Source organism: Plectropomus leopardus, chromosome 2 (genome assembly GCF_026936395.1).
Source record: "Plectropomus leopardus strain MGB_pleo_1.0 chromosome 2, ASM2693639v1, whole genome shotgun sequence".
Taxonomy (NCBI): Eukaryota; Metazoa; Chordata; class Actinopteri; order Perciformes; family Serranidae; genus Plectropomus; species Plectropomus leopardus.
Window position 1 is genome coordinate 22,068,564 of NC_142177.1, and position 26,078 is coordinate 22,094,641.

Sequence of the window (26,078 nt, forward strand, 5' to 3'; positions counted from 1 at the left end):
GTGACTGAAGAAAAAGCGATGAGGAGGAAATGGTGTGAAGCATGAATGAGGTGTACCTAGTGAATCCATTTTTATAGTCTTGTCTTTCACTCACGTAGAGGAGAAATCGGTCTCTTGCAACTTGGGTAATTGCTGAGATCTGGGAACAGTGTGGTATCATCTCAAAAAAGTCAAAGAGAGAAACACCTGCAGTCAAACCATCAGGCAGGTTGTAATAGAAGCCAAAAGTTGAGCCAGATTAGTTGAACCAATTTAATTCTGAAACTGACGCCAAAAGGAGGTAATAACCCCTCACTGCACATTGAAAACGCACAATTCTGGCAAAGTCTATAAAGTGCTCAGTTAGTAAACTGTGAGGGACATTTGGAATAGATAGAGAGCTAATAACTTTACCTTTCCACTTCTCTTCCAAAAGAAATGGTGAACATGAAGACAAGGCTATATAATCAACCAGGCAAAGAGGGCAACTGCTCCTGGCAAAAGGCTTGGTCACATCAGCACTTTAAACTGCAAAAATTCAATGATGAAATGAGTAAATAAGTAATCCAACCCATTAAACTGTCAAACTGGAAAAGCACACAAAAAAAAACACACAGAGAATATCACACCGAGACGAACTCAACAATGATGCCAGGGGCTTGCTTGGCTAATAAAACTGATCCATACGACCTGACAGCAAAAAGTTGTTGTGCTGACCCCGCATCGCTGAGTCTGAAATTGCACTTGGATATTACCAACTATCTTGTTTAAGGGTTTGGTTCTTATACCTGAACAATCCAACCATGACAAATCCTTGTGCATGTTTCACCAATGACTGGATGCAAAATTAGTTTACATTTTGATCTCGGCTGCAGTCCTCTGCTAAACTGGGCATGATGTTTTATTCAGTAGAACCTTGATTCAATAAATTAGCAGTTATAAAAACAGTATTATCCAGGAAACATCCTGATTATTTACTTCATCTGGACCTAAATTAATATAAAGTGATATTAAATATTCACTGAATGAACTTGTGCCTGTTTATGAGTCATAAGAAATCATAAACCATCTCTTAGAAAGTAATTCAGCATAAGCTACACTCTCAGTTTAATTTAAGAATATGTTAATGGAGGAAGGGAAATTAATTGTTAACGTGATTGGTTAAAAAGGTTAAAAACAACCATGGCTTTAATACTGTGATAAAGAAATCACCACATGTTCAAAAAGAAGTATGAAGAAGTAAAATGATATATCCCTTTTCAAACATTACAAATAATAAAGCACCCTGAGGTTAGTTACCACTATTTACTTTGACATAAATGCCAATGCAAAGAAAATGCAGAATACTTCAAATATGGTGGTTAAACCTACTATGCACTTTAGTTAAAACAAATTTTACATCATCTGTCTGAAACGTTTTTTTGTATTTTTTTTTTAACTTTGATGGCCCTTGAATAATAGACCTTTTATTTAACTTTCTAAGGGTCAAACAGAGTGAAAACTACTACAGAGGACCAATGGTTGACACATACAAGTCAAGTGTAAAAATTGTCTCTCATTGTCATGTTAGCTCGGTCACTAACATTCAGGAGAGTTTAATTTTCCTTGTTCGATAACGTTTAATTTAACAAAATGATCTACAGTGTTAGATAAAGTGTCAGAGGACTAAACAGAACAATAAACATTTTAAAAACTCAACAGCAATGTTTCTTTTCAGACATCATGACCATGATACTGAAGATAGTCTTTTATCTTTCAACCAAACATCTGCCAATTGTATCACTGCAGCAACACTGAACTACCCAACATTACAGCTCAGCCGAGGAGGACGCCATTCATTTTTACATCTCACACTGCCACAAGCATGAACCTCTTATCCATGAGTAGATGCACACTTCCTTCTGTGCAGAAAATAGAGTGGGTGGGTGTAGTTCTGTAGAGAAAAGATGGCTCCCACATGAAACTGCTCACAACAAGGTCTGTGGATTATCTTGAGTTACCGAGTCATGATTTCTGAGATAATGCTGTTGAGTTTTTCAAATGCATTTTCTTGGTGCTTTGAGCACCACAAGTCCACGGCCTTCTCGTTCCATTATATTGTAGAGAGGACAGAAATCTCCATGGCTAATGTCTCCAACACTCTGCAACTCACAACAAATCAATGTAGACTGATAAATAATACTACAGGTAAGAGGACAGATTTATTTTTGATTTTAGGTTGAACCGCAAACTTAAAATGAGGGCAATGTTGTGGTAAGGTGATTGTGATTTCAGGTCTGTGACTGGATGCGGACTCCAGTTGCCTCCACACGCCTGTGATCTCCACACTCCTTCGTTTTCCTGCTACATGAAGGTCAATCCACATCCTACACTGGTGTAATTCCTTCTAATAACAGTCGGCTATTTTGTCCGGTCTGAAACCACCCACAGACTTCATGACAGGAGACTCAAGCACTAGTAACAGATGACATCAGGCAACCACCTGCAATTTAATCTCTCTCTATGTTTCTGGATATGGCCTTCATCTTACTCATGCTTCTCACTCTCATTCTCTCGCTGGAGTTGTACTGCAACACACGTCATACCGTCCCCCCTGAGGACAATCAAGTCCTCTTCGTGGGTGATTACTCATGTTTTAACGAGAGAGGGTGTCATGGGAAACGGTTACTCAGCTGTGGGTCCATGAGTGAGATACCACAACTACATATTCAGGAGTTGTACCATGGAAATCGATAAGTGCTTGATTGACTGAAGCTGTGTGTCATGTGCAGAACGCTGTGTACCTGTGAAGAGAGAGGACGTGACAGATCCGGTGCAAACAGAAGACCATTTAAGTTTAAGCATAAACATTTGGGACGCATATTGATTTTGTTGTAATTTCTTTTTTTTTTGGCGGGCGGTGCATCAGAATTCACCGAAGATGGATCCTGACACTTTTGGCATTTACCAGCATTTGTTCGGGCCTGTTTCCCCCAGCCAGCTCATCAAGAGAGAGACATATCGGAGCAGAGGTTCTGAGCAACAAGCTAATCCGTCTGGGTGAAGGGATAATGATGTACTGGCTTGACAGAGAAACACAATCCCACAGCAAGTGTAACAACAGCACAATAACAAATGCACGCTGCTCTGAAACTGCGGTTAAAGAGTTTCACTAATGAAGCCATTATGAAAGCAGGGAGGATATTTGTTAGGGGACCCTGGGCACATATCTTAAGTCTATTAATACCTAAGTATCTCAGATGTGAATAAATATGCGGTGTGATTGACTGCTTCCTAAAATAAACCATGAATTTAAAAATGGATATTTATATAGGGGGGACACTGTTTCGAACTCATCTCACTCAGGAGTGAATAAAAGGAAATAAAAAAGAAATCCCATAAAAAAGCAGTTTCCTTGATTAGTGCCGGGGAGAAAAATGCAGACTTTGGTAAAAGACTATTGATTTTCCAATGCTGTGTGTATACTCCCATAGCAGAACTTTTGAGTCTATAAAATGCCTGCATACTTATTTCTTCAAAGAATAAAGATTTCAGGCATCCCAAGGCCATTGCCTTAAAGGGAAACACACATAATGGCATTACTATAATCATTGACAGACCAAACTTCATTTCAGAGTGTGAATCTGTCTCCCACAAAGTCATTTCAATGATGTTATTGAGACAAATTCTGAGGCTGATAAACATAAAGCTGATGGGGACTTCCATTAACGCAGTGACAGTGTGTCGGGTGAATTTATGGACACATTTTGGAGTTGAGACCTGTCAGCCGCAGCAGCTACAATGAAACAAAAAGGGATGTAATTACCAGCACATTCTCTGTCCACAAATGTCAGTATCTGTTGCAAACCGATGTCATGAATTTCCATCATAGGCTATTAAACACCACAGAGTATTAGTTGCTTGATCGCTAGGAGCTAATGTGAATAAGAGTAATCAGTAGATGGCTGTTTTGTGGGGGGATGGGGGGGTGGATCTCAGCTTTGACAGTTCCTCTAAATGAGAAAAAGACCTCAATTTCAATCAGTGAAGCCAGTGAGGCAGCGAATGCTTAAAAGCCAAGTGAAAATGAAAGAAAAGGCACCGACAAGCACAGAAATTTAATAACTGCCACTTGACGTCACATCTTATCAGTCTTTTTACCCTGCCAGCAAGGAGCACACCTTTTGGCACGCAGTGTGAGCTCAGGGCAGAATTACATGCTGTATTTCTTTCCTTCTTATTTCAACTTAAGTATTCAGACTTTTGAGGGAAATGTCATGTGTGAAATGTGTAAAATGTACACACGTCACAGAAGTACCTGCCAGATAGTTCTGACCTTTGATGCAATTATATATAACTACATTTATTATCTTTTCTAATGTATGTATGTATGTATTTCCTTTTCATCTCTTTTCAGTGGCCTCTTTCCTCCCTTTCCAATATTTCCAACAATATATGTAATATATTGTTAAGTACTACAGACACTGCAGACTTGCACTACAGTATATAGGAGCTTTCTGCTGTGCATGTGCACGTGCATGCATACCCACATTATGCAAGAAGATTACTTTAGGGTATATTCTTTTCTGCAGACACTGCAAATACATACTGTGAATGTAGTTTATCTGTGTGCACATGTGTCGTTAGCTACGGGTTCACTGGTGCATGAATCTGTAGATATTAGGAAGATGGATTATGCTGGGAGTTGGGGTGGATTGGGAAATGGATAAGAAACAAGTTTACAGATGAGGTTAAAGCATGATGTAATATACTCTATCAATATGTGTATGTGGTATATTCAAACTGTGGAGTATTTAAGTTGTGTATCTACCATAGTGGTAGATACATAGTTGTAGATATACCATAGACTGAATATATTATGAAAGTAGTGATTGAGACGTCAACCATTAATTTGTGGACTCTTTAAGCCTCCAGTTTTGCGTTTTGGCTGTTGCCATCTTAGAGTTTTACAGCCAGAAGTGACCATATTTGGACATGGGGGTGGAGCTAACTCTCTTGCTTCTAGCTTGGTTAGTACCGTGTTATAACAGCCATGGTTACCTCTGAAAAGGCCAAAGCTAATTTTTCCTTGAGAAAAACAGGCTTAAAACTATTAATATCCAAGTCATTAAAGGGTCTTTCAGTACAGCTAAATGCTGAATAGGTGTCCAAAATATTCCAATTAACTGTCATGAACTGAAAACACACTGATATAGTGACAGCTATGCCTATACTCTGGGAATTTGGGAATTTACCTAACAAATGCTGTCATCTAGGTAGCAACTTGTCAATGAATGGCGCCCACCTGTCAGTCAAAGCAGCTGCTTCCTATGCATAACTTTAACCCTTAAAGGTCCAGTGTGTAGGAGCTTGTGGTGTGTTCATGTGCAACAATTTGGCCAAAACACAAGGGACGTAGCTTCTAGCTTTCTGATGTCAGTTCGGTGGGTTTCGGCCTTTTGACCTTAAGCGTTTTTGGGACCAGGCTGTAAACATGTTTATTTCTCCTGTAAAGTTGGCCATTTTTACATGGGGGTTTATGGGAATTGACTGGCTCTTAGAGTCAGCCTCAAGCAGCCATTTGAGGAACTGCAGTTTTTGGCACTTCGGTATTGACTTCATTTTTCAATCCTGGAGGCTGCCGCTTGGGATTTACCCACGCTAAGATATAATAGCATTAAAAAACTCTACTACCTGAGTCTGTAGATTGATATTTCAGCTACTGATAGTACAAATGAGTGAAAAAGGGATTTTTCCAATAATTCTGACATGAACGTCCTCCCTGGTGAGTGTGCGGGTGCTGATGGGTAAATAAACCTTTGGGGTCTGCATTGCTCTATGCGTCTGACTGCATGCGCTGATGGCAGCGGTTTGTTTGCAAGAGCTCTGGGGTGTCGAGGCACTTAATCAAACTGTCATTCTAGGTCCGGATCAGGGCGGGGACATGTGTAGAGTCAAACTACATGACACAAGGTGAGCCACGCCGCACAGCTCCCCTCCCGACCTCTCTGCTTACCACTATCTGTTAAATCTACTCTGCTGTACAAACTCTACCTCTGTCATTACCTCCCTTCTCTCAGTTTACCCTCGGTACCTACAGTGCAACCCCCTCTGCCTGTTTGTGAGGGCATAAACACAATGCACTTCCCTCGTTCTGCCAATTCTCTGTTTTCTGTGTTAACATTTCAAGTCAACCCTCCTCACACACACCTTTGTTCCCCCGCTGCCTCCCTCTTTCCTCCTCTCTGTCTGTGATCACCGTATTCTCTCTGCCTCTCTTGGCTGCTTCTGCTGTCTCTTCTCTGTCTCCCGCTGGGAATGTTTGGCGCCAAAGCATCCACAAGGGAGCAGGCAAAGAGAGAGGGAGGGAGGAAGGGAAGGAGGGAGGGGGAGCAAAGGAAGAGAAGCAGGTTGGAGGCACAGGGTGGAGGCACAGGGAGCAGCAGCGGCAGTGAGGGGTGCTGTAGCTGCGGGGGCTGACAGAGGAGCAGGTGGTGATTTACAGAAACAATTTTGAGGATAATTGTGTACATGATGTGCTGTAAGGGACAAGTGTCACAAAGGCCACTTTTTCAATAGCCTCTCCATCTGCCAGGCTATAAGGTTGAATTAAATAAGATGCCGCCGTACTGTAAAAACAATGTGAGAGATGAGAGTCGGTGGAAGTAGCTCAGCAGCTCACTGCGAGCCTGTGAACCCAGAGAGCTTAAGGCAGTGACACTGAAACAAAGCTGAATACTCTGTGACAGCACTCTGAGCATAAAAAGTATTAAGAGCCACATTGTGTAAGTGCTGTGAACACAAGTCCTAGGTTTTTAACTATAATAGTTTAATTTGACTGCTCTGAACAATTTAAATGAGAAGTATGGGAATAAAGAGAACATACTGCTGTAATTGACATACAGCCGTACAGTAATTAAATGGTACAATGAAGGATCATGTTTTTCAGCTCTGATTTTCAGCAGTCATGCTGAACATCAAAGCCTGTGAAACTGCTCCATAAAGGGGCACTCAACCGTTTTTACACATGAAGTGCTGTTCATTCATCATGAGAGGTGCTACACAGCCTCTGAATATTAGGGATACATGACATTAGGGATGATTTTTTTAATCTGATATATATAGATATATATATATGTATATATATATATATATATATATATATATATATATATATATGAGCTTGAGTCATACTGTGAACTAAAAGTCAGAATATCTCAGCTTTGACTGCTTCCTTTCTGAGCATTATTTTTTGTAATTTGTCTACTGTGGTTCCCCTAACTTTATGAAAGATCTATATTTCTACTTTTTTTTACTTTGAAGGAAAAGTATTGTTCAGTTTGTTTGTTTTCATTCCTTTAAGTCATGTCAAGTCGACTTTATTTGTAATGCACATTTCATACTATTACTATTTCATACAATGTACGCTCAATGTACTTCATATACAACAAATATGCACAAAAAAAAATAAATTAGTGTGTAAATGCATGTATACATACAAATACAGAGAAGAAGAGGAAATAAAGAAGTAGTAGAAGCCTTTAAGGATAATTGTAACTGATAATGATAGTAACTGTGTAAAAAACTGTAAACCATGAAACCGTGATATTTTCTGAGACGATTATCATATTGTGAAAATCTTGTACCGTTAAAACCCGACTCCTCAAAGTCTGCTAGCTGTCCAGAGTTGACACACAGCCCTGGCTCCATTAATGGAAAACAAACAAAGTGACTCGGACCGAGTCACACAACACTATGCTGGCTATTCTCCCTTTCTCTACGTCCCTGCCCATGAGAAACGGAGATGCACCATGAAGCCAAAATAACAAAGAGATGATGGGAGGGGTGTATATTTTTGACTACATCTTTAATACAGTATGATGTTAAGCATTTTTTTTAATATACTGTATACGTAAATGTAAACGGTTTAGCAGTATCAGAGGCTGTTTCACTGTAACAAGATTGAAAGAAAGTGTTAAAAAAAACTGACTACTAGTATGTTTTTGGCACACAAAAATGTTCAGATTTGACAACTTCAATCATCAACACAAACATGTCAGACATGGGTGAGCTCAGAGTAAAAATACTGTAATTAGTGTGAGTCTTTAAAGCCTACGATGACCCATTTTACAGTGATTGTACATGAGAGAAGTTAGGACAGTTTTAGACACAGTGTGAAGCCTTTGAGCTGTTTTAAAACTGGCGTGTGAAGCACTGCTTTGGGAAACATGCTGCTGTGTTGGAAACGCTTAAAAAAATAAACTACCGTAATATTAGTGTGCACAAGCCAGCTACAGAGCAGATGTTTAAATACTGTGAAAAGCTGGCATGTGGTAACGGCCGATTGGATTCCAAGCTCGGTTAACCTAACATCACTGCACTCTGGACAGGATGGTATCTTATTTTCACGTTGTGAAGTGGCAGCACCACCGTGCATGACACAACAATGCATTAATCTGAAAATGGATTCAGGAGTCTTACTGTATAAGTATCGTGGCACAATGGAGCTGATTTATATTTACAGCCCAAGGGGCAGTGTGTGTATCCTTGCCTGCACAGGGAAACACAGGATGACACAGCTAATTCATCTCGGCAGCATCATGACAGCTGGGCTGGGGAGAGTTTGGGAAAGGGGAAACGGTTCTGATGAATGACTTTCAGAGTACGGCCGCTAGCTATAGCAAACAGTCTCTGAGTCCCCCACAGGCCTGATGCCTCCTATTTGCCGCTCAGGGAGAAATGAATGAATGGCCCTTTGTGAAATAAATGGTCCCTTTCTGTCTGACATTTACAAATGAATCCTTCTTGTAAAACTAAATCCATCCATTTGTTTTATTAGTTGTGGAGGTGAGTTTCCCGTTCTGGCACTTGATATTGTGTGGTTGTCATATTCACACACAGCGGTGGTGATTTAAGAAATGTATAAATGTGGTGGAGGCCAAGGCTGTTTTGGAATGGTCCAAGAATGGGTGCAATTACGAATCACTCAAGTAAACAGAAAAACAGGCAAAATGGATGGTTCAACATTTTTGTAAACACGATTATTTGCTTTCTTTGAAGAGTGAGATGAGTAGATCGATATCAATCTCGTGTGTCAGTAAATATGGAGCTGGAGTCAAGATGCTTTTGAGAGAGGTTCCTCGATGGAGCTATTTCTTACTGAGAAACAGCCAGCTGCAGTTATTGTGAGCAGCTCCCTGAAGTTTTGTTGTCACAATGAGGTTGCCAGGTTTGAGACCTTTACCAAAACCTGTTCAATACTAGCCCAGTCCCCAGAACAAAATGTTGGCATTTTACATTTCAACATTTCTAAAGTGATGTGGTTCTGATGACACATAAGAGCTGACTGTAATCAGGAGGTGAAGGGGATGGTGGACGGCATGACACATAGGTGTGAGAGGGCCAAACTGCAGACCACTGTCCAAAATCAACAAACAACAAAACCGGTTGTTTTTTGTAAAAAGACATTGGCAGGATTTCTAGCAGTGACTGTGGCATGAAAAGCGGATATTTCAGGCCAAAACAAGATCTTTTCCAAACCATAGCCAAGTGGTTTTTGTGCCTAAACATAACCACACATTAACCACAGCCCTGTTGAAACGTGGGGAGGTACAATGCCAAGATTTATTCTGTGGACTGGTTTGGCAATCCTGATCAGAAAGATAAACTCTTGTTTTCCAATGTCAACTGGCCTAAAAACACAAATTTCAGTTTTTAAATTTCTGCTTGTGTATGGATTAAACAAATCAGATACAATGTGTTAATTACTGCACGTGCTCGGAGGGTTATTTTTAACTACTTTCCTCCTGCTTCGAGTCTTCATGCCAAACTTAACTAAAGATGAGATTGATGTTATAGCCAGACCAATACTGAAAGTTATAAATGCTATAAAAATAAAAAAATATTGTGGGTTAATCATTAATAATTGTTACATAAACACATAGAATACAACTGTCTGGTGGAAAGAAATAATGTGAGCACTGTTTTTAAACTGCTCTTTGGCATTTCACTACTGCAATTTCTTGTTATCCAACAGCTAACACAACAATGTATATTGTGGATACGCTATGAGAAGTCGATAAATGGGCTCTAATGGATAACTATCTTCTCATCTCACTCTTGACAAACAAGAAAATTGGTGTATTTCCTAAAATGTCAAGGACAGTAATGAAATCAAATGGAAATCCACAGCATGTAAAGTTCATAAAAATTATATTTGCTCCACAAATCCACAACGATTTTTTTCATATCATGGGTAAGGGTAAGTTTACATGTATAACCTCCCATAAGACAAGCATCAGCCCAAGTATGGAAGTGAAAAAAAAAATCTCTGTGTAGTCGCCAGGAGAAAATGTTAAAGGTGTTAAAGACGTTTCTGCAAACTTTAGATACGTCACATTTGTGATGTACTGACACGTATCATACCAACGTTTCTAAAGCAGCTGATTAAATGTTTACGAAATGACTTTGTCATCGGGAGGTGGAGGAGATGGTGAATGGCATGAAATTTAGGAAAGATTGCTGCCACACTGAAGACCATAGACTGTATATAACATAATATATAATATAATGGATGACATGACAGCTCCCCAAAAGAGAAACATCTTGAATACCCCCTGGTGGCTGGCTGCAGTACAGGTAATAAACCCCGCTCCCGCCATATTAGTGAATGGGACATGGGCCAAGCTAAAAGCTCAAATACATTTTTCCCAAAAACGGTTTCTGTCATTTTAGGTAGTTTATATCACCCTTATGTTTTTTCAAGTGTGCGATTTTCCTATAAGGTTTTAATTAGTTATCTAATATAATAAAAAAAAGGGGATTTTATATCTTGATTGACTGCTATGTGTGCCAACTAGTGTGTTCGCTATCAGTGGCAGTGCTCATAGTTGGTCAGATGGGTGTATGGGTGGAAATGGCGGGAACTCCAACACCATGGAGATTGCTACAGGGCAGACTCTGGGTCCAAAAGACGTCAATAGCGCAAGATAGCAGCAGCCCTTCCAGGGATTTTTTGGCTTTATTTTTGCATAATGGGGGTAAGTGGAGATGTGTTCCATCTTTATCTACAGTATATGTTCAAGACACAACAAAACTGTCTGCCCTTAGTGAGACATTGGTGGCACTTAAAGCTGTGACTTTGGCATCAAAAACAAGTATTTTAAGCCAAAACATGATCTTTTCCTAAACATAACCAAGTCTTTTTTGTGCCTTAACCTAACCACATATTCCACACAGCATGTTAAAATATAAATAAGCGCAATATTTCAACATTTCTGCTAAATAATTACGTAACCGCTGTGGTTTGCAGATATGTACAATCTCAAAATTTACTCTGTGGACCGGGTTGCAGAAAACTCACAAACTGCACTGTAGAACGTGTGCATACTTTCAAATCAACATCAAACCCAAATGGCAACAGCATAAACAAAGTTTTCTCTCTCCTTCTGCAGATTTACAGAATATCCATTCAATCCGGTCTGTTTTAAAAGAAACGAACGCCTCAAGCACCCCCACCCCCTTCCCTGAGAGACAAGCTGTATCATAAAAGTCTTAACCCTTTCAAAATATTCTATCGAGTTCGCTTTTGATTTTTAATTCTGCATAAATGAGATCAAGAACTTCTCAGCTAGTGAGATCCTCATAAGATATCCTGTCACGTCCTATTAACTCCAGAACTTTAAAAGCAGTTCACAATCACAGGCCTATGAGCTGCTATTAACAAACATATTCTGACAGGAAAGCACAGAAACAAAACACTTCATCGATTTCTTGCCCGTGAATTTACATATGTCCAAATTCTGTTGGTTCTCCTCATCCAGAATCTTGTTTTGCACCAAAAACAGTGGCAGCTTGTTAAACTGCTGGCAAGAGGTGAGTGTGTGCAAGTGCATATGTGTGTTACACCTTATGTCAGGGGGATGTCAGACATGCCGTGAAAGCAGGACTAACGAAGGGGGTCGATGGTTGTCCAACTGGCTGACAACTCCTGAAGAAAACCGACAGACACACACACTTACAGACACACAGGCGAGGATCAGACCGCCAGAAAGGATGTAACAGACAGTCCAAAGCCAGCTCCACGGTGGGTTGCACCTAAATGGAGCTTTCATTTTGATTTCATTTTGGTCTGCAGTATAATGGTCCCTCTGGAGGTACATTTACTGAAAGCAATACGATGGTTAATGTCTTCCACCTAGTGTGAATATATGTTGTGTGTGCTTGAATTTGGGTGCGAAAGGTGTGTGGCAGACACTGTGGCTAATTGCTCCTGTGATTTATTTGCCTTTTTCCTCCCTAATAACTCTCAGCTCTGCAGCTGCTTGAACAATGATGTCCTGATATAAACCCAGAGGTGGGGGTTTGAATCAAGAGGGCGCACCTCCCTGCTGATGTCTGTAATTCTGCCATCATATGCTACTCAGGCAGACATTATTGGTGTTAAGATTTGCATCAGCTGTGCTTATTAGGTTGCGGCGCTGAATAATATAATCAGCTCCTCCTCTCGTATTGCCCAAAGGCAACAGCACCAGACCCGTTGAGATTGACTCTGAGATCCTGGGATGAAACAACAGCCGCTCAATCAATAGACCTTCCACTAACATTAGCTCAGGGCAGGCCTGTTCGCAATGTTGAGCTCATTTACATTTAAGGCAGTCTGCCACTGCTTTTATCCAGAGTGTCCCAAAATGACTGAGCAGATGTGTGTTCAGAGTCTCAAATAACAATGTTTTGAAGATGATGATGTTTTCGCACCGCCGGTTAAAGGGATGACATCTGTGATATTTGAGCGTGTCTTGAAACCTCCACAATTCTTCCAACTACATATTAAAACTGCACTGAAGCACGCAGGTTACATTTTTTTCAAGTGTTTTTTAAGACGCAATATATGTGCATGAAAAAGTTACTGGTTACAGACTGCTGATGTTAGCTTCAACAGAATATCAGAAACCAGTTGTTGCTCTGAACAATGACTGTGTATTTTGTCAGAGATTAGATCTCTTCATGGCCTGCTGACAGGTCAAAAGTGACCAATAACTCTTTGATATACATGTGAGCATGTGAGTATTGTATTAAAAGGTATTTTTTGTCTATAATGAGGACATTTTTTCAAATTGGTCCAGTACTGAGCAGCAGGGCTGCAGCTGGAATCTGCAAAACAGACTGCAATGTAACCACTTTGTGCACCATCAATTTACGTCCACTTTAAGTGCTTGTTTTGCCACTGACAGGCTTAGATTATTATTCTAAACAGCCAGAAGTCGCTATTGCCAAACCCACCAGACTCCATTTAAATAAACAGTAATTTTAGCATGTATAGAGTCAGGATATATTGTCACATCTGACTGGGTGAATTAGGGGTTAATTCAACCAAACCAGAGTTGATGATAGTCGAAACAGTGAAAAGATGAACCAAGACTTAATTCTTAAGTCTTGGTTCAAGTATTATTTCATTTTTGTCAACTTAGAATGAAGTGTGTTTTACAATTATAAAATTGCTGTTTATTTAAGTGTTTATTTAAGTGGTGGGTTTAGCAATAGCAATTTTGGAGCTTTTTCTGATTTTATAAAAAAGGATCTTACTCTTTAACATTAAGGTCAACCCCTGTAGGTATCCTCTCTATACTGTTGTCACACACTTAGACCTTAGAATAACAGCCTGAGCCCATAAGCAGCAAAAAAAAAAAAGCACTTTTAGTGGACATAAATTGACGGATACCCTGAGTGCATTGCAGTCTGTGTCCTTGCTGCTGGCTAAAAACCTTGTCTCTCAAAACTGGACCAATTTAAAAAATTGTTGTTCCCATTAGTCTATTAGAGCTGAACACGTAAGAAAATATTGTGCTTTGAATCAAATGAGTAATCAGTATGAAAGCTCAAAGTGATGAACCAAAAGTAATTATCATGCTACTCTGAGCCTCTTCTACAACACTGTTATAGTTTACCAACATAACTCCAAAGAGAAGATAAAGTAGCTGGATGCGTGAGAAACCATAACATCTGTTTGTGAGTTCTTCTCCAAAGCACTAGTGGCCTAAAATACATTTATGCACCTTAAAATTTGGCATGGATCCATATAAAATGGATCCAGTATAAATATATAATCAAATGGATGTTGCAGTGTTACAGAGCAAGAGTCAGCTACTGAAAGGCGTGTTAGAGCTGATATTCAGCAAGAAGTCATGGGCCTTAACAAAGTCTATATAAAAAGACACCCCTCATCTCTTTCTCCTTTTGCTTCATTCTCTTGCAAACACACATAAATATATCCAAACATACACATATGTGTGGGGTGAGTTGAGGCATCCTGCTGATTCTACACTCTGCCACAGAGAGCCACTCACTTCCCAAGGGAGTCCTGCTGACCACGATAGATGCAGTCATCTGTGAAACTGTGGAGAGGAGAGGCAGCAAATACCAGCCCGGCCACAAACACACAGCAGCCCTCAGGCATCATCCAAAACCACACTACACACACACTACACACACTACACACATCTTAAATATCTCTGTTCTTTATGATTCCATGTACTCGAGCTACACTGTGAATTGATATTTTTTTCAGCACAAACTGTCAGTGATATATAATTTAGGAATGGGACGATATGAAAATTTCACGCCATGATTATCTTGGCCAATATAATTCTAATGGACGATATTATTCCAACAATTACACTAAAACATACCGGAATCACTTAACCTTACATTTTTGTTAAGAAACAAATGCTTTTATTACATCACAGAAAAGACTTACTAAGCATCCTTTTCTGTGGTTTGGTGCATTTCCATTAACCACTTTTTTGTGTCTGCACATTTTCAAATTGAGCATAAAAAACTGAGTGGAAAAAAATTCCCCAAATTCTTGCACTGTCGCAAATAAGTTTATTTAGTCATGATGTACTGTCATAGGCCACTGCAGTCTCTCTTTGTCATCTTTGGATGGCTTTTAACACACTTGTGTTTGCTGACAGGGCTGTTAGCATACAAGAGCAAACAGCCATAATATTGGATGTTCAAAACTCTAGTTTCATTGTTCAGTGTGTTTTCTATTAATTCACATTGATTATTTTCCTTTGTTTGAGGTTTTGCTGGAGTTCATTTAATTAAGTCATCTTGTGTGGCCCTCTCCTTCTGCAGTTGCACCTGGAGAATTAGTGTCACCCATTGCTTACCATAACAGTAGTGGATGGAAAAGTGCATACATTTGAATTTCCTTTTTTCTTTCAAAAATTCTGCATAAATTTCCACAACATTTTGATGGAAACCCAAATATTCTTAAAAAGCAAGACTTCAGGAACTATATAAAATGCCATTATAACTTTCAATATGAAATATGACAATACTTGATTAAAATCTTTTGCGTTTTTTTTTCTTTCAGGTTGGTGCAGAAGCGGCCTATTTTTGCAGACTCTCTTTATTTGTTGCTTGCCCAGCAGTGCTGTTGGACATGATACTCACAATTATCTTAGTAATTGGAATTAGTGCTGTAACGAACTCAGATTTATGTCGGTCAAATCGGATTTGGCTATTCAATGCAAATATACCACAATTCATTCCTGTCTTTTATATTGCATTTTAGAGTTTGAACTGCATTGGGTGGGACATTCAGCATGATAGCGACGTTAGTGTAATACAATAAAAAAAAACAAGTTAGCCCTTTAATCTAATGTGTGTTAACTATGCTAAGGACGGATGTGAAAGGTGCAACAGCATTTTTGATGACACTTGATATTAAAAAAAAAACGGCCTAAAACTGTATTGTGTGAAGGTACTTTGAGCTTCAAATTCACCACTTCTAAGCAGGAGGCAAAATATTCAATTATCTCGGCTCCTCACCAGGCAAAGCCTCCGTCTCACTCAGTCTCGCCTGGGTCTGGGTCAGCAGCTGCCTGCACTGGAGAGCAGCGCGAAAGCGAGGTGCGCTCACTCTACAGTTTATTCTGGGGACCGAAATGTCCTTAGAAGTAACCTGCAAGCTGACTGAAAAAAAACAAAAGACGACTGCTTGACTTGACGAATCTCAGTGGACTGAGAGGGCTCCAACTGATGATTTGAATCTTCAACTTTTAGAAGAAGAAGAAGAAGAATTCATTATCCTCACATGTACATTGTACAGCAAAACTGTCTTCTGCATTTAACCCATCTGTGACAGAGCAGTGAGCAGTAGCGTGCAGCACTCAGGGACAGACTTCCAGATTCTCTGCCAGCACCTTTGTCACGAGTACCAACAGGTGTATTACTTGGACATGCATATTTTTGTTGGTGGTGGGGGAAACTGTAGCACCCGGACAAAATTCACATAGACACGGGGAGAACATGCAAACTCCACACAGAAATGATCTGGCACAACCGGGACTCGAACCCAGGACCTTTTTGCTGTGAGGCAACTGTGCTAACCTCTGAGACACTGTGCTACCCTTAGGGAAATTCACCACAGTTAACCTACCATTAGTCTTTTTTAAGTTTTTTTTATTGTGATCTGTAATAAAATTGACTATCATCCCATCCCTAATAAAAATATTCCACTAAAGGAATTGGTATAATTCAAAGGTCTGCCTGAATACACACTTAAGCGCACATCCAGACTTGTGGACACACACAAAAAGAATTTGGGTGAAAGACACGGACAAAACCACAAAAAGAGACATAAAAAGAGGGAGCTCTAACCCAGGGCTCTTAAAAAGGACAACACCTTTCTCCTCATAGCTCGTCTTACATCTCCTCTGTCATTCGGAGCCAAATGTTTTACTTCAGCTCCCATATTAAGTACAGGGAACCATCCTGTAGGAAGCCATTAAGGCCCTCTCATCAGTCTAATTAGCTGCTAGTAAGTGGCTATTGGCCCTGTATAGGACACTTGCCATATGTCTTATTCATATGTAATTGCTCCAACAAGACTGCAGTATCTCTCATTTTCACATCATTAGGCGTCATTAATCTTAGTCGCAGCGGAAAGTGAAAAGTCTCTCCTTTCATTCATGACACTTTAATGATTAATCAGCATTTGTGTTGTGAAGTGTTGGCTGATATTGAAGAGAGGTCATGATGTATCTGTTTAATTCAAATAACCCAGGCTTTATATCAGATTGGACTCATCTTACCCAGGAGTGGGTGTTGCTGCACCTTTTGTCACCAACCTCCAAAGAAGACTGATGAGAGATTTAATTAAAATGGCTGCATTTGAAAACAAGGGGTCATCACTTGGATGGGAAGAGAGAGAGATGTCGTGGATGACAGAGTATCACATTGTCTTTCTCCTACTGGACCGAAGTCCTTCATGTACAGAAAAAGTGAAGAGAGAGAGAGAGACGGAGAGAAGAGAGAGGCAGAGAGTGAGCAAGGGATGGTTTTCTGCCAGGGTCGTCCACAGCGAACAAACCTCAGCTCATGTTTGATTTGTTATATTCATTTTAGTAATCCGCACAACACACAAATAGAGTTTAATCCCCCAGGAAAACAGTTCTCTCAGAAAAATGCAACCACTATGTTTCCACTGGCAGCAGCTCTGCTTCTGCATGAAGCTGTAACTGTGTGGCGGTCACTGCAGCTCCGAGGGTCTGATGTTTTACTGTAGTGAGAATCAAAGGTTTTGGTTAGAGATGGGATTAAGTGTATTTCTGTGTGATTTCTTGCAAACAAAAAGAAAAAGGGAACAGCATGAAGCGTCCCAGTGCCAAGAACTCCATGAAAGCCAGTGTAGGTTCTAAAATAATTGTAAAACACTGCCCCCTTGTGATCACTGTTTGATATGAGAACATTGCCAGCAAAAGTGGAATTAACCAAGCTGGCAGGCAAAAAGGATTCGCTGGAAAGCCTTGAAAACAAAGCAGAGGGAAGATGAGTATCAGAGGTACCAATTTCACTAATTAGATCATCAGACTGGTTTGATTGGGGATTAAGAGAAGGGAAGCTTTAGTGTTCCTCATTAAATGTGTTATCTAACCTAAGTGAATGCAAAATTAAATCTATTAATAATAAGCTCTGCACTCAGAATTTTGATAAAATGTAAATTGTGATGTAAAGCTATGCATGAAAGAGGGCACCTCTGAACTTCTGATGTGAAAACATTTAATAATGGCAGAGAGGATGAGAGAAAGTCACAGACAGCTATCTGAATTTCGGTGTTACCATGAATATTTAATGGCACTGTGCTGTCACCTCTCAGAGGGGAAGCGTTTCAGCAGTGCACACTTTTTCAAACTCAGAGCCGGTAATGACCACTTTTTTTTCTTTTTTTTTTTTAACACCGAGTCTCTACTTTACTTGTGCTTAATCAAAGTCATTTCCATAACCTGAAATTTGAAATCCATTATTTCTGCTTCAGTTTACGTACACAGAATCAGAAGCCGCAGGGGAAGACATTCGACTAAACCAAGGATCTTCAATGTTTTTCAGGCCAAGGACCCCTTAGCTAAAAGTGAGACAGAGAAGGGACCTCTCAACTTCTGTATATCATAGAAAAATAATTAACTTGCATATCACAGTGGTTTGAGTGGTGCTCTTTTAATAATATAAACTTGTAAAATCCCCTTCTTCTGCAGTCGCCTCTGACTGTAGTTAATGGAAAAGTGCAAATCTGCATTTTTTTTTTTTTTGCCTAAAAATTCTGCTCAAATTTGTAGTACATTTAGATGGAAACCCAACCAATCTTCAAAAGGCAGCCTTTTTTTTACATCATGTCATGTCAGTGTGAAATATGCCAATGCCTAAGAGCTTCTGCATTTTTTAAGGTTGGTGCAAATGCACCTTGCAGACCAAGGGCCCCTTAGCTGAAAGAGATAAGGAGCAGGTACACACCCTCTACATATACTGTATAAAAAAAACAAAAAACAAACTTGTACATTAAACAATAACATGAAGAGTGGCCTAAAGTGCCATTCATAAACATACCCTTTTATGGGGCATACATTACTAACCTATTTAAACAAGAACTACTGTCAGATTCATATATTTATAAGTTTGTTTCATGGACTGTTTAAACAATGGAAGTAGCTATCAGGATGTCACCCACTTCATTTTTTGGTGCCGGAAATGAATAAACTTAGATGACAGGGTTGGTCTGACTGAAGCTGAGGACAATCTTGCCCTAAATGTGCAAAACTTTGGCCCTTAATAAAATAATATTATAATTATATTAATTGGTTGAATAACTTCCCCTGCTCTTGTCATGGATGTTGAAATTAGCTATAACCAAAACCGTTGTTTGTATGAGGCTATTAACTTGTTTATTTCGGCTGTAAAGTTGGGCATTTTAGGCACTTTTTTTTGGAGCCAGCCCCAAGTGGCCATTAGATGAACTGCCACTTTTCAACCTCGAAAGTTCCTGCTTGTTTCTGAGGTGGACGTTATTTCAGAGTCTCTTGCTCAAAAAAGTTACAAAAAAAATCCACTGTGGCTAACAAGAATGTCCTTACACTTATCCACCCCACACTCCATCGAATAACATGTTGTTATGTCATCCTGCTGTGTTACGCTGTGGGGGAAGAGGGAGACCACAGTTTTACCACAATTCATTTACACTGACATACTACCAACATTGCTATGATATAAAATTGGTTGAAAGTTGTCAAAGTGTCTTTTTAAAATACCAAATAATAATTTTGCAGACCTTTTAGGGGCCACAGACCCCCTGTTGAAGACCCAGGAACTTAACCCAAATGTATGGCAGCTTTTGCTGTTCAGCACCAGACAACACTGTGTATGTGTTGCTGTGCTAGTATCGCCTGATGAAGCTAAACTTCACACTGACTAATGAAACAGCGACAATCAAACATAGATCAAGCTCCAAAGAACGCATTTAGAAAATAAAATAAATCACAAAATGACTACATATTACAAATGGAGGCACAGAAATCAATTTCCATTTGAAGAAGTGACAGTTTAATTAGCTTAATTGCACAAGGTGTAGAGTAACTGTTGCTCTACAACTGACAGGAACAAATTGAGTTCAGCACATACTCAGTGTTGGCAGCGTGCTATATTCAGTCTTTGTTCTTTGTTGGTGAAACACACACATTATGATCCACTGCGCTCTTTTTTCCCAGATAATTTACTAACATCTAATTTATTATGGCATATGCTTGAAGATAATTACATTACATTCTCCCTGATACAATCCCTTCCCAAAGGTTGCTTAAAAGAAGTGTTGAACCATAAGAAGTATTTACAGCTCAGAGCCAGATGGTGAGGCCAGCTCTGGCATTTTATTTTCCTTTCTCTGAAAATATTCCCCTCGCAGTACGCCTGCCTATCTGTTTGTCTGTTGGATTCGGGGCATATACAGACTGATGCTCTTGAGGAGACAGGAGAAGGGCGTAACTGGAGCCACTGGCTGATTCTTGTTGACGATGCTGAGCTTTGGAGAAAGACTAGCTGTAGCTAATGGGCAGGCGATGGAGCAGGAAGCGTGGATTTGGATCACTGCTCTGAGGGGGGCTCACATTCTGCTCTGGGACAGAACTGCTGCAACCTGAACCGTCTATCTGCAGGGCGCTCACTTTACTATTGACCCAGCCCCGAGCCAGAGCTCATTGCAGTGTGCACACGCACACAGACAGAAACATACTTTCACATGCACAAACAGCAGACAGATTTGGACAGAGAGACGAGGAATGAACAGAAATCCCCAGAGACAGAGGGAGACAGAAAGCAATCAATCAGCTCACCTCCCTTTTCCTGCCCATTCTTAATACTCCCAACAACAGAGTCTGGGGGCCATTAGTGGCTCTTTGGCAGATATAATGAACAGGCTTTTGCAGGAGTCCAGTGTTTGCCACACTGGGACCAGTGGCGATGCCAGTTTCCACATTACACAAAATAAATACTTTTATTGATTTGCTGGTGGGGAGAAAAGTATGAGAGAAATGCATAATGCATGCTGTTAAGCGAGTGAGTCTGTGCTCTATAGATATAACTACAGCTTTTCTTCATACCACGAGTGAAGCCAACCTGCTAGCAATGATGGCAGTCTCTGTTCTTGCCTAATTTTTGTCGCATTTGCTTCCTCTTGTGCTGTCAGTTGTCATTATCACCCAATTGAATTAATCAGTTTGTGATTTCCCACAATGCCCTTTGACAACTCCAGGGGAATAAGCTGACTTGTATTGTTTCTAATCAATAACTGGCACATGGGGAGTATTAATATGCAAAGCCACTTAACGGTCTCCTGAACACAGAGGTGTATCTAATCGGTGGAGAAAGAACTATGTAGTACAAGTACCACACTCTGAAAATACCCTGTTACAAGTAAATGTCCTGTACTGAAAATGTTGAGTGAAGTAAAAGTGCACAATCTTGAATAAAATAAAATTTAATGAACACCCCCCAAAAAATTAATGTTTATTGAAATAGTTGGCAATTAATTTTCTGTCAATTGTCTATCAATTGGATTAATCGACTACAGATGTACTTGTGTAAACTTATTGGTAATTTTATTCATAACATTTTTTTCTCCAAAACTTTTCATATGTTTATTATGAAAAAATCTGAACATGCAAAGTCTAAAAATGTAATGGAGTGAGAGTATAAAGTGACATGAAAAGAAAATACTCAAATAAAGCATAAGTACCTCAAATTTGTACTGTGTACTGTGTTTGAGTGCATTCACTCAAGTAAATGTACCTAGTTACATTCCACCACTGCATCTACTAATACAGAAAAACGGATACGATGTGTTTGTATTAAATCGGCCAACTACAGGTAGGAAAACAACTGCAGATTATTTGGATTTCAAAGCATCACAGATGCCCATCATCTGATTTTGAAATGTAACAACACATATAATATGTATAGCATTGTAATGTCACTGAAAATATGACAGCATGCTATTGCATGATCAATACTGATCCTGTTAACTGCACAAAATATACAGTTTATATCAGGAAGTAACCAAGCAGCAACCCTGAAAAATTAAGTCACCGCCAAAGTGTCGAAAAGTAAATAGAAAAAAGAAATATGTTTAAAACCTGGTATATTAAAAAGCTTTGGTCTCTATAGCAAATTTCAACATTTGTGACAACTATACGGGGGCTGCATGGGGCCACTTTGACTGACAGGCTGCCTGCGAGGCGTCACTAAAGTCTGTGAGTCAGATCCACCCCCCGCTCCTCCACAACTCCAGCTTCTCTTCCAAGTTTTGTCAATTCTGGCTGCAAAAAACGAAGAAGAGCTATGTACTATTTCAGACGGTCTAAGGGAACAACACAGTGGTGTTGCATGGGACTTTTTCCTTAGATACGTGGTTATTTTTTAAAGTAACACATTACATTTTAAAACTGCTCTTTAAACCAGGCAACAAGAACAGTGAGAAAGCAACAGTTTATAATTGCTGCATGGACAAACAGAAGCTGAGGGTATAATCAATGATCGTGTTCGTGGGAGGCTCTAATGAAGAAAGGTGAAGTTAAATTGACAACTGCTATAATTAGTCCCATTAGAAATGACAAAGAAATAATTACTTGTCACCTTTGTTAGTTGGGTCTTTAGCCTCGCTACAGTAACAGATACACCTGAGACCTGCAGGTATAAACAGCATTTCACTTAAAAATGATATGAAAACAAGACACAAACATGCTCATAATCACATACTGTGTAGAACACATACACGCTGTTTAAGACCTCTTTAATATCGTCTTCTTTGCAAAGACATATTGAGGTATTAGACATATATCTGTGTAAGAATTAAGGTATAACAATATTCACAACATACTCTAACCCTCTTCCCTGCTCTATAATTATTAATGATAGACTACTTGAAGATAATTGGATTAATAAGGACAGTTACTACTGATTCAAATGCAAGAACCTGCCACAGCACACCGGGGTGTGCAGGATGATAATGTGATCTAAAGAGCACTCCATCTAATTCAAAGTAAGACACAATGTAAGCAAGAAGGAGTCTTGAACAGTGCCACAGCAGTAACATCTGTCATTGAATAAAGCCTGGTCACTGCCTCCCTCTCATGCTAATAAAATGGCAGACTGCACTGCCGTCACAGTACTTTGTCTTTTAAAAAGCACATCGCCAGAGGATGACAGCTGGCCCTATTTCACCTCAAGGACACTGGCCATATTCTTTCATTCGAGGTACTGATTGTTCAACCTGTGCAGTTTTTGCATGGGTAAGACACTGGAACTTGAATAAAAATATGTAGACTAAGATCTATAGTCTGCTGTCACAGCAAAAATTTGCTCTCCCTTTTTCCAACGACTCCCCATATTAAATGTTGGAATTGTACATTTATGCAAACTATGGATAAATTAAATTTTTACATTAATATGTAACAGATATGTTAAAATTGTATGCTGTGGTTAATGTGTAGTTACTTTTTAAGCACAAAAAACCACTTGGTTATATTTGGATAAAGGCCGTGTTCGGGTTTAAAATACCCAATTTTGGTGGTACAATCCAGGCTAGAAAGCAAGCGATGCCTATAAAAAAAACAACCACTTTTTGTGGCACCATCCTAGCTGAAAATGCAGCAATGTCTCAGCCCAAAAAAAAATCACTTTGTGTGGCAATATCTTGGAAGAAAACACAGCAATACTTTGGTTAAACAAACAAACAAACAAAACCAACCAACCAACCAACAAAAACATGCATTTTGTGGCACTATCCTGACTGGAAATGCAGCTATACCTCTGCAAAAGATAATTGCTTTCCGTGGCAGAAAATGCAACAATGTCTTGATGAAAAGCAACCACTTTTCATGGCACCATCCTGGCTGGAAATGGAACCTTGCCTTAAAAACAGCTGCTTTTTGTGGCACTATCTGGGCTGTAAAACGAACACCTAAGTTCGGTGGTGAAGAAGTCGCAGAAAATGCAGCAAGGAGTCGTTATTAACACATTGCTGGTGGTGGTCTTGAACAGTGGTCTGTAAAGTGCCATGCATCATGCCTATAGGTATCACGCCATCCACCTTCCCCTCCAGCTGGCAAATTCAGCTTATATAAGATGTCACTTTACAAATGACAGTGTAAAGCCTCACAGTGAGGGTAAACTGTCAAAAATTGTGTTTAAGAGACCTTCTTCAAGTCAAATATACCACTGTAATGCTATGATGGAGATACAATTTTCAATCTTCAAAATGTTCTTGTCTGTATCATATTCTTTACTGCGGCAGTGATTCTCTTTCACTGCAGGAACATTAATTTCATGCTGCTTGAACAGACTGTACTTAGTAAATAAAGACACTCTGATTTTAATTATTTGCCCTTTCATTTGAGGTGCGATAAAACATGTTCACAGCTCTTCGTTACATTCACCCACTCTCACCTCCACATTCTTCCTTATCCAGACTTTCATTTAACATCGCTCCGTCACTCCTGCAAAACTCAGAGTCCTGCGTTTTGGTTGACAGGATGCAGCTCTCTACTTTAGAAGTTCCCAACCCCATAATGTCAGAGCTGCTTTTTAGTGTTGACGCTGTGTGATTCTTAATGAAAAAAATCACCTGTTAAGACAGGCTTTTAATGTTTAATGTCATGTCGCTCTGCTTTCCTCTGCCTTTTTATCTTCCCTGTGACAGCTGTACTAAGTTATATTCTGACATTTTATATAAGCACATCTATATTTCTGGAACAGACTCATAACAACACAGTTTTTATCTATTAATCCACAACTCCAAAAATTACGAAGGCTGCAACTAATGATTGTTTTTATTGTTGAAAACAGGGATTAGGAACTGTACTTTACTGATCAGAGGAGAGGGTTGTTTTTTTTAATCTTTTTTTTTTAATCTTGACACTCCCCAAAGTTACAAGTGTTTTTCCTTGAGGCACCTTGAGTGAATAACCATATTTGTAATATTTACATTAAATGTAGGCAGTATTGGAGCCAATGCAACAAGCAAACAGCTTGGCGGTAACACCCACCCTTGATGAGACTTATCACGAAAATACACAGCTAAAAAAGGAGTTGAAGGAGTACCGGAAATTTAAATATTTGACAAATATTTCTGTTCTTACGATGATAAATGGTGTAATTCTGGTGATTTTTGAAGAAAACATGCCTCTCAAACCTGCCAGTGGGATTTGAGGTTCAGAGGCTATTACAATTAAATACAAAATACAATTATTTGAAGTTATATGACCCTCCCCTAAGTAAAAAAAAAAAAATTAAAAAACACAAGTCCCTCCCCAGTGCTAAAAAATATTTGACATGCCTCACCCATTTTGCACCACACTCTCTTAATTAGTCTATAAATTGTCAGAACATACATTTACGACGAAAAAAGCCATAAAAAAAGATGATATAAAATAAAATAACCTACAGTCATTTTTGGTAAAAAGATTACTAAATGATTAACACCAAAATCACCAAAACATTTCCAGTTACTTGTTCAGTTGATAGACTAATTAATTGACCAACTAATCATTTACATTTAGGCACTAGAAGCCACTATCACTTGTAACTACAACATCCACCAATGCTTTTCTAATGGTGTTGCTACCAACACTGCAATGAGGTCATACAAATAAATTAAAGATTGACAAAGGCATCATGTTATCAATTTAGTCTAAATGGGAATCGTATGCCATGTCCATGCTTTTACACACTGATGTAATTGCAGCACATGTAACTTTAGTACATCCATTAGCAGTCTGCACATTCCTATCCATAACTGTGCAAAGGTCAAGGAAATCAATAGACCAATAGCTGGATCTGGTCAACACTTCTTGGTAATTCAGTATTCCTCTCGCTTGTTGTCTGATGTGCAAACTCAAGAGAATGTGGTGCAGCAGTTACAAAAAACAAAAACACCAAAAATTCAGAGCCCTGAAGTTTCCTTTAAGCAACACAAAAATTCCTTTAGTGCCTATTTAATTCAGGAAGAACAGCTGTATGCCAAGCACGCCACTTTAGGTAATGGGACCTGCTTTTATTATGTCTGCTCTTTTTTTATTTACAATAGAGTTTCATTAAAGCAGACAGCTGACTTAGAAACATTTTTATTTACAGCAGTGACTTGGGATTGAGGGTGAGTGATTTATATCACAGCAATAAATAAACTCTTTCTTCCGCATCAGTGATTTTCTGTGGAAGTTGTCATCAGAGAGGACTACGATCCTGGCGTTACAGTTTAGTTGTTAGGTTTCATTGGACGTCCTCATTTCATT

General features: G+C 39.3%; 1 protein-coding gene across 2 annotated transcripts in view; it reads right to left on the reverse strand.

Moving 5' to 3' along the window:
• Positions 1-26,078, reverse strand: part of asic1b (acid sensing ion channel subunit 1b) — a 201,265-nt gene that overhangs the window by 41,577 nt on the left and 133,610 nt on the right. The gene's annotated exons all lie outside the window — the stretch shown is intronic.